This window comes from Calonectris borealis, chromosome 11, assembly GCF_964195595.1.
Source record: "Calonectris borealis chromosome 11, bCalBor7.hap1.2, whole genome shotgun sequence".
Classification (NCBI taxonomy): domain Eukaryota; kingdom Metazoa; phylum Chordata; class Aves; order Procellariiformes; family Procellariidae; genus Calonectris; species Calonectris borealis.
This window is the reverse complement of record NC_134322.1, coordinates 21,208,403-21,225,798: the sequence shown is the minus strand read 5'-3', so window position 1 is coordinate 21,225,798 and position 17,396 is coordinate 21,208,403. Positions and strand designations below refer to the sequence as shown.

The window sequence follows — 17,396 nt, the reverse complement described above, 5'->3', positions numbered from 1 at the left end:
GATGGAGGCAGGCTTCTTGCTATCAGTTCAACACTTTAAAATGAGCACAAAAGTCACTGTCTGGCAGACGTTGGGGAGCCATTGGGAGGTCAGCTTGGAGACTCTGAAGCAGATTTGCGTGTATCAAACCAGAGAACTCAAAATTGTAGCTATCGAACATGCATCTTCTACTAGCATCTCCTGCTCTCACCCCCTTGTTTTGCTGTCATTAAGGTGTTATTTTGTTAGATTGCAGTTGGCAGAGTCAGGACGTGCACAGAAGCGAACACTGGAAGTAACTGACAGTCATTTAAAGCCACAAAAGTCTCTACTACATCTTATACTCCAAAAGGGGAAGGAATGGGAATGGGGAGGCTTATTGCAAAGGTATTTACTAATGTCTGTTCTTTTTGGTACTAGCCAGTAGCCCCTGTTCTACAAACACACAGAATGCTGCTTTCTCAAGCTGTTGCGTGTTGTTTTACAGGTGCTGGGATGTGTTGTGTCACTGGTATCGCCCAAAGCACCTGGCTTAGCACCCTGGGGTGGGGGAGAGCCCGTACTCCCCTGCGCAGCACCATGCTGCCATTTAGAGACAGAACAGGGACAGCACCTATGTGCAGCGGGGCAGGGGGCAGTTACAGAGCTATGTCAGATGCTAGGTTTTGCCTGATTTCATTGGAGTCTTAATGGCCCAGATTAACTGCAGTGAACAGCAGAAGATTAACCTTAAAAAACACGAAATCCCTGCAGTTTATCTGTAAAAAGCAAGCTATTAACTTTGCACCTCTCCAAAGTGCAAAAGGACATAAATGTTCTTCTAAAGAAAATGGAGAATTAAGTCAAGATAATAAAATTTCCCTGGTTCCTACATGGGCACTAAATTTAAATCAAGTTACTGTTGGAAATGGGCCAGTAGTCTGCCCATGTACCGCCACTACCTCAACCATCAAAAGAAAAAGAACACCCCATAACCTGCAAGCCAGTCATGCAGCTTCTCTTGTCCGGGGGAAAAAGTCTCCTTCCAAGCTTTTTCCATTTATATTACTGGAGAAAAGGTTTATGCTCTGCCATAGTAATACTCTAGCTTATGTATTTCTGTTTGTACGGGAGTTATTGCTAAAGCTGCGATCACAGGACACGAGAGTGTGCTTCGGCTTCAAAGAAGGAGCAACAGGATGTCAGATGATGTTGTGGGATACCACATGACAAATTTTTTAATAGCATTCGTTGTAAATCTTTTAATGCCATCCACTGCTTCATAAAACCCAGACCCAGAGCTTCACCATCACTGACCCTTTTGCAGCAGTGAACCACTCAAATAATTTCCTGTGGCATGAAGAATTTCTCCCCATCTGTATCATCACCTTGAAGCCTTCAACATCTCCTATCATAGAAACTTCAGCACACAGTCCTACTCTGTTCATTGCTGTGAGTGAGACATTTTTTGTTTGTATGTTTTTGAGGTGATATGGCTCGAACCGAGGGACTAGGAGTACGGGTATCAGTATTCTGTAGAAATGTCAGAACATATTTCATCTCCAGCCCATCAGCACCCTATTTGCTTGTCCTGAGCAGACATCTCCATGCCTAGAGCCTTGACTTTTGAAAATTCTGGATGTTCACATTAGACTATTTAGTTTATTTTTTTATTAGGAATTAGTCTGTGTTTATCCAACTCAAAATTTCCTTTGTTATTTTTGTCTGCTTTTTCAAATAATTCAAATCCATCTGGAGCCTTTTACAACCTTCTACAATTTACGCTAATCTTGAACAGACTTCACTTTGTGATTAGTCACTTCTTCCTGCAAATCAGCAATCGGAAAGATTGAACTAAGACTAGTTCTTAGACACAGTTGTCTGTCTTCTCTAAAGAATTTGTACTTGTTACAGAATTTTTGTTCTCTATCCACGATTAAAAAGGTTTTCTTTTTCTCCACTCACCAAAAGTAAAATAAAAACACAATGTGAGTTTTGTGCTGATCCTAAAGCACTTTACAAGGAGGGCATAATTCCTATGTCACAGATTCAGGAACTGATGCACAGCATGGCAAAAGAATGTGTTCAAGGACACAGCAAGCCATCTGAGGAGAAAAGTATCCAAGAATCCAGGGCCTATTCAACTAAACCATCTCCTACAGTTTTTCTACTTACATGCTATTCACCGCTGACTCACAACTGTCCACTATGACTTGGGAGCCTCCACCAATTAAAATCTATCACAGAATGATTTTTATAGAATTATAAATTCATTTTGTCAATTTTAATAATAGTTGCTCGAACAAGAAAGTTACAAGATTACAAAGCCTCTAAAAAGGAAGGAATTCAAAGCTATACCACTGGAGTAGCAGATCAAGCTGCTCTGACATCCATTTCAGCTCCAATACACATCTAGATTGAGACTAGTGTCCTCTGCCACTTCACCATCCTCTTCTGTCTCCCGGTGCGGTGTCAATACCTCTGTTTTGCAGGAGACCACTCTGCCTTGGAGCACCTCTCCCGCTGGACCAGCTCTGTTCCTGGGCATTGCTGAGCAGCCTTTCTTACGAGGATGTCATGGGGAATGAACCTCATTAACATGAATAGGAGTCCAGTGGTCAACTGCCTTCGTACACCACCAGAAACGTGTGTATCAGTCTGTGGGTTTCTTAAGTCCCAAATCTGCTACATTATTATGCTGATGACTTCAAGCAGTCTCTACTGCAAGCTTCAAAGGCCCTTGTGTGATTAGCATATACAGTTCATATTACTCCCCACAGGAGCGCGGTCCCTTCTGAGATGGTGTATGATACCTTTCATCACTATATCAGTGTAAAATACACTGAATGGAGCTTGAATGAGAGTGCTGGGAACTCAGGCAGAGAGTAATGGCATACTGGAACATGTCAGGACACTGTGTGAACCTTCTTTTTGCTATTGGGTAACTTGCAAAACAGCAAACTGTCAAGGCTCTTCCTTCTGCCTTAGTCAAAAGGCAGACTCTTTCACAGCTTGGGATCCCTCATACTGTGCTGGGTGTCGTTCCAATACTAACGTACTGGAAAAATGCCATCTGCTGAGCAGCAGACCATGGGCTCCATTCAGCCTGATCACTCAGGCATTGGGAGCAGTCACAGGGGAGGCAGGTGGAAAATAACCAGTCCAAGTCTCCTCTGGAGTTACTGGCTGACCAGAAGGGCTGTCATTACAGCAGTATTGCAAATTTGCTGAGAAAAGAGAGTGGACAATAAACTACCTACTTCAGATGCATTCCCAAGATGGTATTTGTAAGAAAACAAGAGAGATGCAGCACAGTCCCCTCAAAATAAGTCCCTGTCAGCCTCTGTCAAGTACTGCCAGATGTGGCAGCCCTACAGCTGGCAGCTCTCAGTCTCCAGAGAACTGGGGACCTTGTGACATAAGTCAGCCAGGGATGACCAGAGAACTGGCCAGTGAGCCTGACTGGTGACTTCCCCATGAGCTGGTACGAAGCAATTGCAGAGCTGCTCCACACTGCCCCATTTACAACCTGGATTAAGCTGTGCAACAGAAGTTTTCTTCCCGGCCCTGACTCCTGCCCTGGCCCAGGACTCTGCCAGGTAGTACATTCTTCCCAGACAACACACCGGACAACAAGGCTTCCCCATAAAAATGCTACTGGGCAGGCAAATGGCATCTACCTACAATCAGAAAGAGAAGCTTGCAAATGATGCAGCCAGAGTTCAGTGGAGCTATGCCAGCTTTACCACTAAGCATCTAACCTATAAATCCCATTAGTAAGTTTAAATAAGTCTAAGAGGAAATGATGTTAGATTTACCGTAGACCTCATTCTTTTTGGAGCTTTGTCAATACTCTCCCTACTGGGCTAAGCCTCTCACCCTGGCTGACACCACTGGCTGTGCTTCTTAGAGGCTTGTACCAACAGTCACTGGCGAAAATAACTTTTCCATAATATTTTCCTTAATGTTGTGTGTCTTCGTAAGGCTCTCTTCTCTTCTCTTTACCCTCTTTCTCTTTTTATTTTTTCTCCTGTGATTCTTTTCCAAATTTTCCCTGTTAGTTATTAACTAAATGCCAACTCACTGTGTATTTGGTGATCAGATTATCTGCTAATACCTGCCTAAAGCAGACAACATTGATTAAAAGAAAGGGTGGCCATTATGTTATTTTTAATACAAATGATTTAGGTCCTGAGGCTGAGATTGAATTAAAGGAGAGATCAAATTAATTAGGAATTGAATTAAATTAGAAACGTCTGATTGCAGTATTTCCTACATCTGCAAACTGCCAAAAGAAGACAGTGGTATGGCTGTGAATTGATGTTATCCCATGGAAAGGTACGAAGAAAAGCTTGTTTTAACCGCATCTGGGAAGTGGGCCTTATCATGGATATAGTTAGGTAAGTGCTCAAAATCTGTAGCAATTTTCAAAGGGGATATAATGTAATAGCAAAAGATTCTATCTGAATACTAGCCACAAGGTCACTGCTAATTTCTTATTTCACACAATGTAGGCTAGATTTCCAAAGCGCTACCTGTTCCCCCACACCCTCCCGCATACACATGTGTACACGTTCGCTACAATAGAGAACTGGAGACTTGTGTGCACACAATCCCCTGAAAGCAAAGCTGTATGCCACATTTTGGATGCAGGCAAATTTAATACAGTCATCCAGTTATTAAGATTTTAATAATTTTAATTTTTAATAATTTTATCTTTCCACACTTCCCAAAGTGTCTTAATGAGGGGTATGATGTGAAAACACTTCACTAGTTTCTAATTTGGATGCATTTATTAGTCCCAAATAGCACAGGGAATGAAGATTTCAAGCTTGCTCTCTACAGGGAGCAATCAGTGGGCTCAGGATATTGTCTGGACTGAACTGAGCTCCTCGGTTTTAAAAGTGGCCTTTCTAATCCTACTTCTTATCCTACTAATCATTAACAATCCCATTGCTATTCCTGCCCTGAATCTGACTTCATCACAGAAGTGCTTGTGTTGCACTGCATTTCAGTCATTTTAGTGAGATTCTAAACTGCTTTTGAGAAATGCTTTAACTGACTTTGATTGATTGTTTATTATCTCCCGATCATAAATGCTAATTACATAGCTGAGAAGATTGGTTTGTCTTTATTGCCATACTTTCACACAGAAATGTAGAAAATTAAATTTTTTATTATTTCAATGAATTTCCTTTGTACTTCAATCCAGTGAGTGCAGAGAAAAGATTATTCCTTCCAGTGTGGTTAAATGTGAGAGCCTGCTTTACAAAAGCAATAAGCAAATCAAGAGAAAAATCTTGGCATCCTGAAGTTGTGACCTAATTCTACCCTTCACTGCATTTCCTCCTCTCTCCAAAACATCGTAAGTTCAAAATAGCTGCCCTTATACACAACAATTCTTCTCTCTATTCAAATAGGACACTTAAAGAACAAAGGCCGTAACTGCACATAACCCTCTGAAACACAAAACAGCCATAGTGCTTACCCGAGCAGTGCATGGCTGGGCTCTGGAATGCTTTATGTCTCTGGAAAAGGCCTTCCTTGTGGTAAATGCAACTGTGTTTTACATCAAAGACAGAATTACTTTTCCCTGTTGATTAGAAAAATCAATTGCAATTATAGCCAGGAAAAATGCCCAAGTTCAGTGTGCAACTCACTGGACTCCAGACTCAGAGAATCCCCCTGCATATGGCAAATCTCTGGCTTGGCAGGAGTTTGCATGCACAAGGAGGCTGCATTTTGGATGCAGATATGCATTTTACAAAGGTGCATCTTTTGTCTGTGAAGGTCTGAATGTAAATTAAGATAGCTCCACTGAGGGCCACAGAGCTTTGCTAATTCAAAACATCTCAGAGCCCAGTTTATGGCATGCACATGAAAGATATGAAGGGAGCAGCTGTAACATATTCTTATGTATGTGCTGAGTGTGTCAGATGGTAAAACAGCATGGCCATGGGCCTAGGAACCCCTAGACAGTGAAATGACTGAATTATAAAACCTCAGAAGTTAGACGCTCATAATAAAAAGGCAGCAGATCCCTGGCAAAGCTATCCTATGGTGGGACCCACGGGTGGAGGTACCAAGGTTCAGTGGCTGGCCACCCTGCAACCATTTGCCTCAGCAACTATATCGCACAAAGTGAGGTGAGCAAAGGATCTGCAGTGAGCAGGATGCTTGCTTTGAACAGAAAGCTTCAGGTGCCCCACATCAATATTGCCTTGTCCCAACCTTCTAGTTGTTCAGAATGGGAAAGGGTAAGAAATGCAACCTGACCAGGCTGGCACTGCATTCCTTACAGGGTCAGTAAACTGCATCTGTCCTCAACACCGACCTGCCACTTCCCATTAGGTGTGGGTAGAAGAAGATGCTTGTTACCCTCAAGAAAAGAGCAACAGGATTCCTTTCCCTTTGTACCACTCAGGTTATTGGGAGCATTAGTACTTCAACTGTCAACAAGAGAAAAGAGAACAAAGGTTTATCAGATGAATCCAGCATGGTCAGGACTGTCCTTGTCAGTATATTTCATTTCAAAGGGACTCTGTTATTACAGTTAGGAATTTCCAAATTTGATCTTTTGTCTCTGTTTTCACTGGGTTTTATTGTTGCTTTTTTAACCAAAATCAATCAATAACAGTAGTATAGCATATGTTCTCCCTATTGCTTATATATAAATATATTTTAGAAGCCTACACTAATATATGCCATGTCTTTCACTGCAGAGAAGTTCCCAAGGGATTAAGCCAACAAAAAAATGAAGATGAAAATATGAGCTTTCAAATGATGAAATATAGATTTTCTCAATGGTTTATGGAGCTACTGGCTTCTGTATTTACAATGGGGTTCACCCCTTACCGAATTAAATCGCAGTATAAAGCTATATTTTAACATTCAGCAAGTTCTCTACCCTTCCAAAATATCCTCATAGCCTCCTTGCAGGCTTCACAGCCATGCAAGCTGACATATATGTCATGTCAGGTTGTTTCATCAGAAAGCAAAGGACTTCGGACTCTGTGGGAGGGAGATTTTATACAATGCAGTATCATTGGCAAATGTATGATCTCTGATCCTCAACCTTCCTTTACTGCTAAAATAGATAGACCTGTCTGCTTCAGCAGAACAGGTCATCAGATAAACTGCCAGCACTCTACTATTTCTCACCTACAATACTGACTGATTTTGTAACCAGCTCAGTCCACTGTGCCAAATTATAAAAAACTGTTCTCTAATGAATTAAGAAAGCTACTACATGAAAAAAATGAAATGAGCCTTAGTAACAGCACTTCATTCCTGCAGCGTTTGTATGATTACTGCTGGAGGAAGAACTTCATATGCTGTATCTAGACGCAGACACATGATGTTTTTGCTAAGTCCATGGGCTATTCTACTGAAACAAAGGAGAGATATTTTCTTCAGTGGTAAGGAAACTCATTTAAGTGATTCAGAGATCCACAGCTGTTGAGGTGATTGCCTGAGATGTGTGGGATATAGAGGATTTATGGGTTAAAAACATGATATTCCAGTCAATTACTTTCGGTTTAAGATGAAATAGAACTGTACTGAAATCAATGGTACTACGGTGTAATGCATTGGAGAATTAAGCTCTGAATCTTTTTACCTGCTCTTTGCTTACAGGAAAACTAAAACCTCTTGGAGTCTAACTGTTTCTGTGACAAGACTGCTCAAAATCCATGTATCCACAAATAGTTAAGGCACCCAAGGAGGATGCTCACAAACGGATCACCCAGTTCATTGGTTTTGTGGAAGTAAACACCAACAACCATCACCCTACACCATCCATACCCTACAGCAAAGTGGCGATCTAGACAGAGTTCTCCTGTGTTTGTTCTGTAGCAAAATGAATGTGGGACAGCTGCAAATCAGAGGACAGACTGGAACAGTGGGCAGCAGAATTGAAAGGCACAGACCGAATTGCTGTCTCAGCCAGGCAGGAAGACAGGCAGCCAAGAAAGGCTAGGTGCCAGATAATGATCTATGTGCTTGCTGACTACTACCAAGACTGGGACTGTGAGCTTTGCCTGTGGAGCCCTTCCCAGATAAAAGGAAAGCATGCCTGTATAGCAAGACATGAGGAGAAGAACACAAGCACCAGCAAATCTTCCTGTTCATCTGCACAAATAACAATGACAACAGCCAAAGCCTGGAAATAGGAATGAAAGCATATTTCTGCATCTGTGAGGAAGTTGTACCTGGTAACGAGAACATAAGGAGCAGGTCTGCTGGGGGATATCGACTGACTCACTGTCTACGATGTGGCAAGGTACATAAATCCCTGCTTTGGGATCCTGCTGTGCAGAAGTCACCAGATGGTGCTGTACATACAGACTTGAAAGTTCTTTACCTTAACATGGGAACATGTATGGTCTTTGAGGAAATACGTTGTTCTTGTTATTTTTGTGTAGCCTTTCCTTTAACATTCATTTGCATCTTACTCTTTCCACCTCAAATCACGTTTTCGTTAAGCTGTTTATTCAGAACAGTCTTGGTGTTGGGATTTTTGAAGAGGAATTTACAAGCATGACATTTGCAGCCAGGTCTGCAGAAAGTACGGAAAATATGGGAGAAATGCATAAGCTGCACTAAGAAAATATTCAGTCATATAATTTTTATATCACTTATTTTTCCTGCAATAGGAAATACATATGCAAAGGCTGAAAATCTTCTGCCTCACAGTGGATATGTGACATCAGTCCATAAAACTGGTACCATATAATAAAAGAAATCTTCTGAGGATGTGGTAAGCATTAAATAATACTAGTACGGTACTTAGGCTTTTCGAATTAAAATAACTACAGAATAGCATAGCATTCTTATCCATTATTAATATAACACCAACTGTATCCACCTCCTACTCATCTTCCCTCTGAAATGCTATATCCACCCTGCTTCAACTAATCAATAATTTTAACACAATCAGCACAAATATTCAGAATATGGATTCCTCTTTTTCTCCTTCATCACCCTTTAAAAAAGGATTAATCTCATTAAAATATATATTAGAAGTCACATGCACTACGACTTTGAATATCAGGAGAAGAGAAATTTTATTAGAGCACCGATTTGCTCGTTTCCTTGAAATTTTGAGAAATGTCCAGTAGATGGCAGCAAATAGCACTCCAGGGAGTAAGATACCCTCCGGGTGAAAGCCTGTGAGCTGCTAAAACACACTCAGTGATGGCAATTACATGGTTTTTACCTTCTACCCATTACAAACTAAACTCATTTATTTTGTTCTTTGCAGAGAGGCAGAGAGAACAAAGCCACATGAGACTTCCACAATGTTCCACTCAACCGGTGTGTAACATGGTAAAAATATAGTAGCACTTTAAAGTAACTTGCCATTTTCATAAAATTTATAATTATTTGAATCATTTATTTCCCCAAATGAAGGCTACCGCTATAGGTCCCTTTGCATAAATCAAGACGGCCATTAAAAATAGTTTCAGGAGAAGAGCAATTTGTTATGAAATGAAGGTCAATCTCATTAGATCACTGTAGCAGGTACCCTAATAACATCCTGGCAGAAACGAGGTATCTCATTACAGAAGTTGTATTTTGTTTGAAATATTAGGTCATCATTAAGTAAGCACTAAAATACATATAATATTGGATGACATAAATTATTCCCCTGAAAAACTGGCCTACGCAGAGGTGCTAAAACGATGATGAGGGTACTACACAAAACTTAACATTTTCTATTTTTTCTAGCTGGATTCACTTACTTGATACCAGTTTTTTTTGTTGGTACTTCTGTATACTGAGCCACATTTGGCTTGCTAGAATTATACGGAGTGCTGATTTCAGACTGCGACTCAGCAAACTACAACTGGTAAGGAAGATATTTAATTTTCCCTGTAACACTTGAGGAGGACTAAGTATCTGTCAGCTGGGAAACACCAAAATTTAGAAGTGCAAAGACAAAATGTACAGAGTACAGAAGTAAACATTAATTTTATAAATACAAGAGGAGGAGTTACTTTCCCTTTAATTATCCTTACCCATTTGGAAAGTACCAAGTGTTTTTTTCCAGACCTTTCACTCTACTGGAATCACAGCTGAATGTATGGATGTGTTTAAACCCTTCTCTGGAGCTATGTCACGGCACTTAACACCTGTTGGGATTATGCTGAGCATCTGCTCCAAGGTAGTTGCTAGTAACCATAAAGATATCATGTTGACCATTCCTAACGGGATAGGCAGAATATCCATGGGAGGGAGCTAAATAGCTACAGTAGGAGTCCCGCTTTCCAGAAGCTCCAGACCTCCTAGATGTCAACTAAAGACTCATAATACACCTGTGCGGTACACCAACAACCTCAGGAAATTGTGAGGAAATCAGAAAAAGAGGTTACATGAACTTCCTAATACCATAAAGTGAATCCAGGCAAGGTTCTCCATCCATGGAGTATGTGCTTTAACTGCAATACCCTCTTTTCTCTCAGATTAATAGGGTTAACCATTAGTAAACTGCAAAGATCGTTGTTAAAAGGTGTGTGTACAGAGAGAGATGCTAAATCTTGGAGCAGCTCATAGCAGCTACAGATGGCACCAAGAGAACAGTTTGGTAGTGCTGTTTTGCAGAAGCAAAAGCAGCCCTGCTAACTAGTTTGTGACCATAGCTTGTTTTTTAGGGAGTTTGGGTTTTTTTTTAAAAGATTTATCAATTTTCCAAACCAGATAGAGAAATAGCAATTACAAGAATGAAATGTTTTAATAATATTTCCTTCAAAAGTACTTCAGCTGCAGACTATGTAATGAACTCTGACAACGCTGCTTAGCATCTGAGGCAGGGAGGCCCCACACCACCATACAGAGACACCCCAAGTCCTGTGTCCCCCAAGCCATGCCCCCAGCGTGTGCCACCACGTAACCAAAATGAAGTCATACTCATCATGTAATTGGGACACAGGGACATGCATGTTAGATGATGTGCCCGGGCAGTCGTTATACAGGCCAAAGTGTAAGGAAGCCTATTTATTTGATTTGTCTTTCTGCCTGTCACTGACTTATTGTCTTATCTTTGTATCAGCTTTAAAATCTTCTGTTTTCTTTGTGAAACACTTTCTTAGTAGGTAAAACACAAACTTTAGGGTGAGAGAGTTGTGAATTGGCTTGAAGTGGATGCTGTAAAAGGGAAAAGGCAATACAGATTGTACAGAATACGCACAAGGAACAGGCATGGCACAGTACAAAGAGCACAAAAGCTTACAGAGGATGACCTTAAGAGCTGAATTTTTAACAAAAAACAAGCAGCAAGTGATGATGGTTTATGCAGTATCTGCTTACAGCATGTTAAATTCATACTAGTGGAAATGGTTTGAAAGAGTGCGTGCCTTTCGTAATTCTTGAGAGACATGTGGCTTTAGTTAATAGCAGTAACTGCACTGGAAATCTGTAAGAAATCACACACACGTTTGGCTGAGAGCTGCAGGGAACAGTAACAGTTTGGACTCAGGAGAGCTCATCCGACCAAACACTTAAGCTGCTCATTTAGGGTCCTCTATGTTTAATGGATTGAGAGGTGTCCCTCCAGGATGTGATCCATTTCATCTTAAACACCTTCTTTAGGATGGGATGAACCATCCTTTCACTTTCTGTTGGTAACAGAAGCAACCTGGGGAGGTAGCTTACGTTGCCAGTCAAGACTAGACAGAAACTGGTGAATATCAGCTAAGCAGAAACACATTCCAGGTTCTTGGAGGGTGAAGTCTGAGGAGCATTTCTGCTGAAAGCAAATAAACAACCCACACTTGCCCACTGTTCATTTCTGCCTATTCATGGCCCTGGCAGGTGGGTTGGTGCACATTCTCTTGGGGACCACCCAGTGAACAGACTGGGGAAAAATACAGGGTAAAAATACAACTTTTTCTTCCCTGAGTTATTTTTTACCGTAATCTGCTCCCTCCTCTTGGTCTCCATGGTTACACAAATACTTACACTCGTATCTTTGTTACTGCAATGTGAAGAAGGGTTAGGGAGAATAGAGAAGCCAGCAGAAAGCTGCTGAAGCTGACACCACTGCAGAAAGGGAAAACTATGAAACTATACTCTGAGGTTTCACAAACCTTTCCTGCACAGCAGGTCTGATTTAAGAAGTTCCCATCCCCCAGTCACTTCTTCAGCAGTGCCCAGCTGTTTGTGAATAAAAAAGCATCACCCTCTCTTCAAATAGTTGCATTGGCCCAGCTGGAAATGGAGTGGGGCAGTGCAGGGACAGGAGTGTATGCCTGCAGGTGTGGAGACAAAGGGCTTTGTTAGCAGGTTCTGCTGCCAAAGGAAAAGTAATGTTACACTGAAGCCATTTTCCAGGATATAGATCCTGAAAAACGAGCCGACTGGAGCTGGCAGAGAGCTCACGCAGAAAATTTAATGATGGGGGAGTGAGAAGGGAGAAGGTGCTATTTGTAGTTTGGTGTAAAAGACTCGAAAGAACAGAATGGACAGTGCCATGATTTCTCCCTTTTTCTCACAGCATGAAATGGATGAACTACACAGATTTAGCTGCTCTCCAGCATCAGAGTGAACTTTGATGCCAACCTACACCTACATCTTAACACAAACAATGTTAATGTAATAGCAGTAACATGTTTCTAAACGGAATTTTTTCATATCTTGCTTTTTGAACTATTGTATCAGTCCTTTGGATCTATATGAGAATTGTTTCAGATTCTGTCTAACATTAGGCTTTTAGCTTCAAACTCCGCTTTTCTGTGGTGCTTCTCAAATCTGAAAGGTCTCTCTCCAGCATGCCAACACTTACCATGACACCACAAGGACTAGTATCAAATGTGCATTAGAATAAATCAAATTAGAGCACACAAACATCCTGCGTGCTATCCAATGTATTTGAACAAGGATATATTATTACATAATTAGTTTATGAAAATTGTATTTAAATGCAGTGTATATGTGTGTATGTGTGTATCTGTCTTCATTATTGAAAATCATATTTCATGTAGGTTAAGTCAGATGATATAAAGAAAAGATAATAAACTAATCTCAACCTTTTTTTTCCCCCCCCCTCAGTCATGAACAGTGCTCCTGGTTCCTTCCACATCCCTTCTGTGCCAATAAAATGGAGCTTGCTTCCAACATTTGATCATTACCTGAAAGCTCACAGTGTACAAGTCCATCAAAAAGTGAAGAAATGCACGGAGTGACTCCTATGAGATCATTTACTACCAGTGAAGGGCAATTAATGGACTGCAAGTCATGACTGGCATTCCTGGGAGCTACAAAATCAGACGGGTGGGAATGAAAGCGGTAAGAGATCTCTCCTGCTCCAGAACACATGAAAGACTGAATTTCACCATTGCTGCCCTTCCTACTTAACAGTGACAGTCCCGGTTCCCACCTCTATTCACTGTTTACAAAACTCCGACAAATGCATGCTCTCGTTTGCTAACTTTAATTCCAAATAATGAATGAAAAGATTAATTAGGAAAATGTTTGTCAGGTAATCGGTCATTTTTACTGTGCATAATTCAATGTTCATGGACATTTCCAGGTTATTATACACCTCAAAGTATTGAAGAAACTTATGATTACCTCCTTAGGAGCTGGTGAAAAGCAAGGACCTGTTGGAGCGGGTCCAGAGGAGGCCATGAAAATGATCAGGGGGGTGGAACGCCTCTCCTGTGAAGAAAGGCTGAGAGAGCTGGGGTTGTTCAGCCTGGAGAAGAGAAGGCTTCGAGGAGACCTTATTGCAGCCTTTCAGTACTTAAAGGGGGCTTATAAGAAAGATGGGGACAGACTTTTTAGCAGGGCCTGTTGTGACAGGACAAGGGGGAATGGTTTTGAACTAAAAGAGGGTAGATTCAGACTAGATATAAGGAAGACATTTTTTACGCTGAGGGTGGTGAAACCCTGGCACAGGTTGCCCAGAGAGTTGGTAGATGCCCCATCCCTGGAAACATTTAAGGTCAGGTTGGACAGGGCTCTGAGCAACCTGATCTGGTTGAAGATGTCCCTGCCCTTGGCAGGGGGGTTGGACTAGATGACCTTTAAAGGTCTCTTCCAACCCAAACTATTCTATGATTCTATGATTCTATGAGATTCTTCTTTACTACCTAATTTATTCAAATGGGGTTAACTCATTTCTATTACATTTACTACATTGTTTGTCCCAAAAGCAAGAATACAGTTTTACTTTTCTGATGCATGCCTGCAAATGCAAATTATCAGTGCTGTGGCATTGTCTACAGGCCTGTCTAGATCAGTGATTTATAACAGTCTAGACTCAATTGCATCAATGCAAAGTGCACTGTGCCCACAGAATTTAACTCCCGGTGTTTATACAAAAAAATGAAGAGTTGAATCAAGCATCATTAAACTGAAGGACAAACTACATCATAATTGTATCTGCTTGCACACTTGTCTCTGCACTTCCAAGTCTGCAAAACAACTTCTCAAGCCACTTGCCTTAACCAGCCATTCAGTCAACCTGTCCGGTCTGTGCCACGATGGCATCTTAGATTAAATGCTACAGATTGAGCCTCTGTGAGTTCACAAATTATGCACTGAATCTAGCACACCTGCATTCTGCATTTGAGAACTTTGGGCCACTCTTGCCTTGCACTCTTCCTTAGTCTTTGATCCTCTCGCTCTCTCAAAAGAAGTGGAAGTGCAGGATATCCTTGTATAAATTTCTGGTACACATTTCTGAAAATATTGCTATGATGATAGTCACAAGCTGAATGCTGTGAAATGCTGAATAAACATTCTTTGAAGAATTTCAAAGAGGCTTAAACTGTATTAAAGACAAAGGCACATCTCAGCAGTCAAGCCACTTGTCCACATCAAGAAAGGTGGAAAAGATCTAAGCAGCAAAGCTGTGCTGGAGACAGTTCAGTCCAATTCAATCAAGCCAGGTATTAAAATTGCAGCCAGTTTTCAAACTACTTGTTACAACCTGCTTCCAGCTTGCCTTGCTCCCTGCTCTGCTGGGAACTGCATTGCCTATCCTCAGTTCAGCAAGCCATCCCTCCTCCTCTACCCGTGCAGGCAGAGCGCTGGAATTTCCTGCCTACTTTCCCATGTACGGAGGACAGGCAAGTTCTGGTGGCATCTTACTACTCACCACATCTTTCCCCTAAATGTCACTTGACTGGCATGCCATGCTTGGTATAGGATGCCAGCACAGGCCCACATTTTATACTACAGAGAGTCTGTGGATTTGAAGTTACAGAGACTGGTGATATCCAAAAGTTTCACGTGTTCTCCAAAGAACCAAGAGTATTTCACTGCGAAAGAGCCTGCCAAAAACTCTTACAAAGACCCCATACTGGCTATCAGCTAGCTATCAGCTACCAGTCAGCTTTCTATGCATGAGAGCAGCGAGACAGCACTGGAAAGAAGAATGCCAGGCACTGTTACATTTACTTTTCTTCAGGAGCCATGCTTAGAGGAACGCTTGGCATTTATCTTTTTCTTGGTGCTTCATGGTGCCATCTCAGGCAACGTGAGTCCAGCCCACACAGTCTCTCCGTTCCTCCTCTCTCCCCGGAGCCCTTTGCCATCCTCCCTGTGAGCCCCTTTTGTTCCCTGAATGTATAAAGCTGCAACGCCGTTGCAGGTCCTCATGTAACAGCACTTGTCTCCTCTCCAAGCATGAAGTTCCAGCCCTTTCTTGCATCCTTTTCATCATTCTCAGTTATCAAAGCTAGATGCAAAAAAGAAACTGAAGCGTGTTTACTGAACACCAGTTTCCATCAATCTGTAACAAAATATGCACTGTGTTGTGAAAGTAGAGAAAATTAATACAGAAAATCAGAGCAGTCTGTTACATTTGTTAAGTTCAACACTGAAATTGTGTAACAGCATTGTTGTACTAAAATCTTTGTAAGAATTTTTAAATATCATCATTAATCCTTTTTCTATCAAACTCCTCTTAGAAAGGCTTTTTTTCTATCAACTCTTAATGGCATTTTTGATAGTATAATCTATATAAGCTTTTAAAAGTACCATATGTCACAGAATTGTAATATATAAAGCACAAACAGACAGCACATTATAAACCAGAAATTACATGACAATCACACCCTAAATGCCATAAATTCAATGCAAAACCATATTAATAGTGCAACCAACTTTAATCATATCTTCTGGGTATATAAATTAATTTTTAGTGACAGAAAATGCTCTGATAAGGCTTGCAAGATTGGTAAATTTCATCCATGAGCATATAAGGACTTGAAAAGAAAGCTGAAAAAAGACTTAGAATCTCCATGGTATCCAGGAACTGGTTCTGGATATAACTTCCCAAAATTGTAGGAGGAAAAAAAACTAACTTTGCTGCCATGGAAACAGAACAGTGGAATATAACTGATTGTTACTTGTCTGCCTTTACAAGACTGATCCCTAAAACATTGAGGCCCTCAATAACATGGGTCATTTCATTTCCACCTGGGAAGTATATCGGCTAGAAAACGAACAAGGTGAAGCTATTGAGGGAGCTCGCCAAGCAGGGGAGAGCAGCTCAGGAACGACAGGTATTTCTGGGAAAAGTGCAGGATTAGAGAGGAGAAAGAGGATAAAAGATCAAGAAGAAAGATACCATGATGCCAGAAGAAATAGGGGAGGAGGGGTTTGGTTGGACTAGCAAGATAGCAAACAAGGCCTTCACAGTGAAGGGCTGGATCCTGGCTGTGCTAAAGAGAACCTTATGAATAAATAGGGCAGCAAATACTGGGTGGGTGTTAGGTGGGTGTTACCTTGCCCTCGTTCCCAGAGTGCACGTGCAGTCTCAGCAAAAGCACAGCTTGTGGAAACCATGCACGTCTTCTCGTAATTTCTTAAGTTACTTTTCCTTTGTTCTTTGCTGGCAAATCCCACCCTCTTTGGATGCGTCTAAAATGTTCTAACAATTAACAATGCTTGCACTTTCATCACTGTTTGTTGGGTTGTGCAACAAGAGCCATGCTCTTTTGCTTCACTGGAAGTGCTCCTTCTTCCCGCTAGACAAATGTCCTGATTGTAAAATACATGGTGTTCTCCTCATTAAACATTTGCTCTCCCTGCCTGCCATGCCTGGTGGACAGATAACGTTGTCACTGGGAACCAGGTTTCCTCCTTTAAAATCCATTAGTGCACCCAGAGATCTCCTCACAATCTGACACCATGCACCTTCATACCCTTTGCTGGTAGCAGGTTAGTAAGGCAACCTGGCCAGCGAGATCTTCATTTCAGAAGAGATGTCTCATAGGTGGCTGCTCTTTTGTGGACTCGCCTCAGTTCTTGCCCCCAGCACTCCTGCCCGACACCACCCTTTGGCCTCCTGAAGGCACAGAGTCCTGTCACCAAACCACTCCTCAGACGGCAATTGAGTGGGGTTTCTTTTTCCCTCATGACCTAAACGTCTGCTGAGAGATGCCATTAGCTGTGGTACGGCAGATCTCTGAGGCCAGGAGGAATGCTGA

The 17,396-nt window shown here is 41.5% G+C and overlaps 1 long non-coding RNA gene across 1 annotated transcript; it reads left to right on the top strand.

The window, feature by feature from the left end:
* Positions 1-7,945: 7,945 nt before the first annotated feature.
* On the top strand, positions 7,946-17,000 carry LOC142086841 (uncharacterized). The gene is made up of 5 exons (XR_012675263.1): positions 7,946-8,239; positions 8,613-8,716; positions 9,221-9,273; positions 9,688-9,808; positions 13,006-17,000. It is a non-coding gene; the product is annotated as an uncharacterized LOC142086841 (long non-coding RNA).
* Positions 17,001-17,396: the final 396 nt, after the last annotated feature.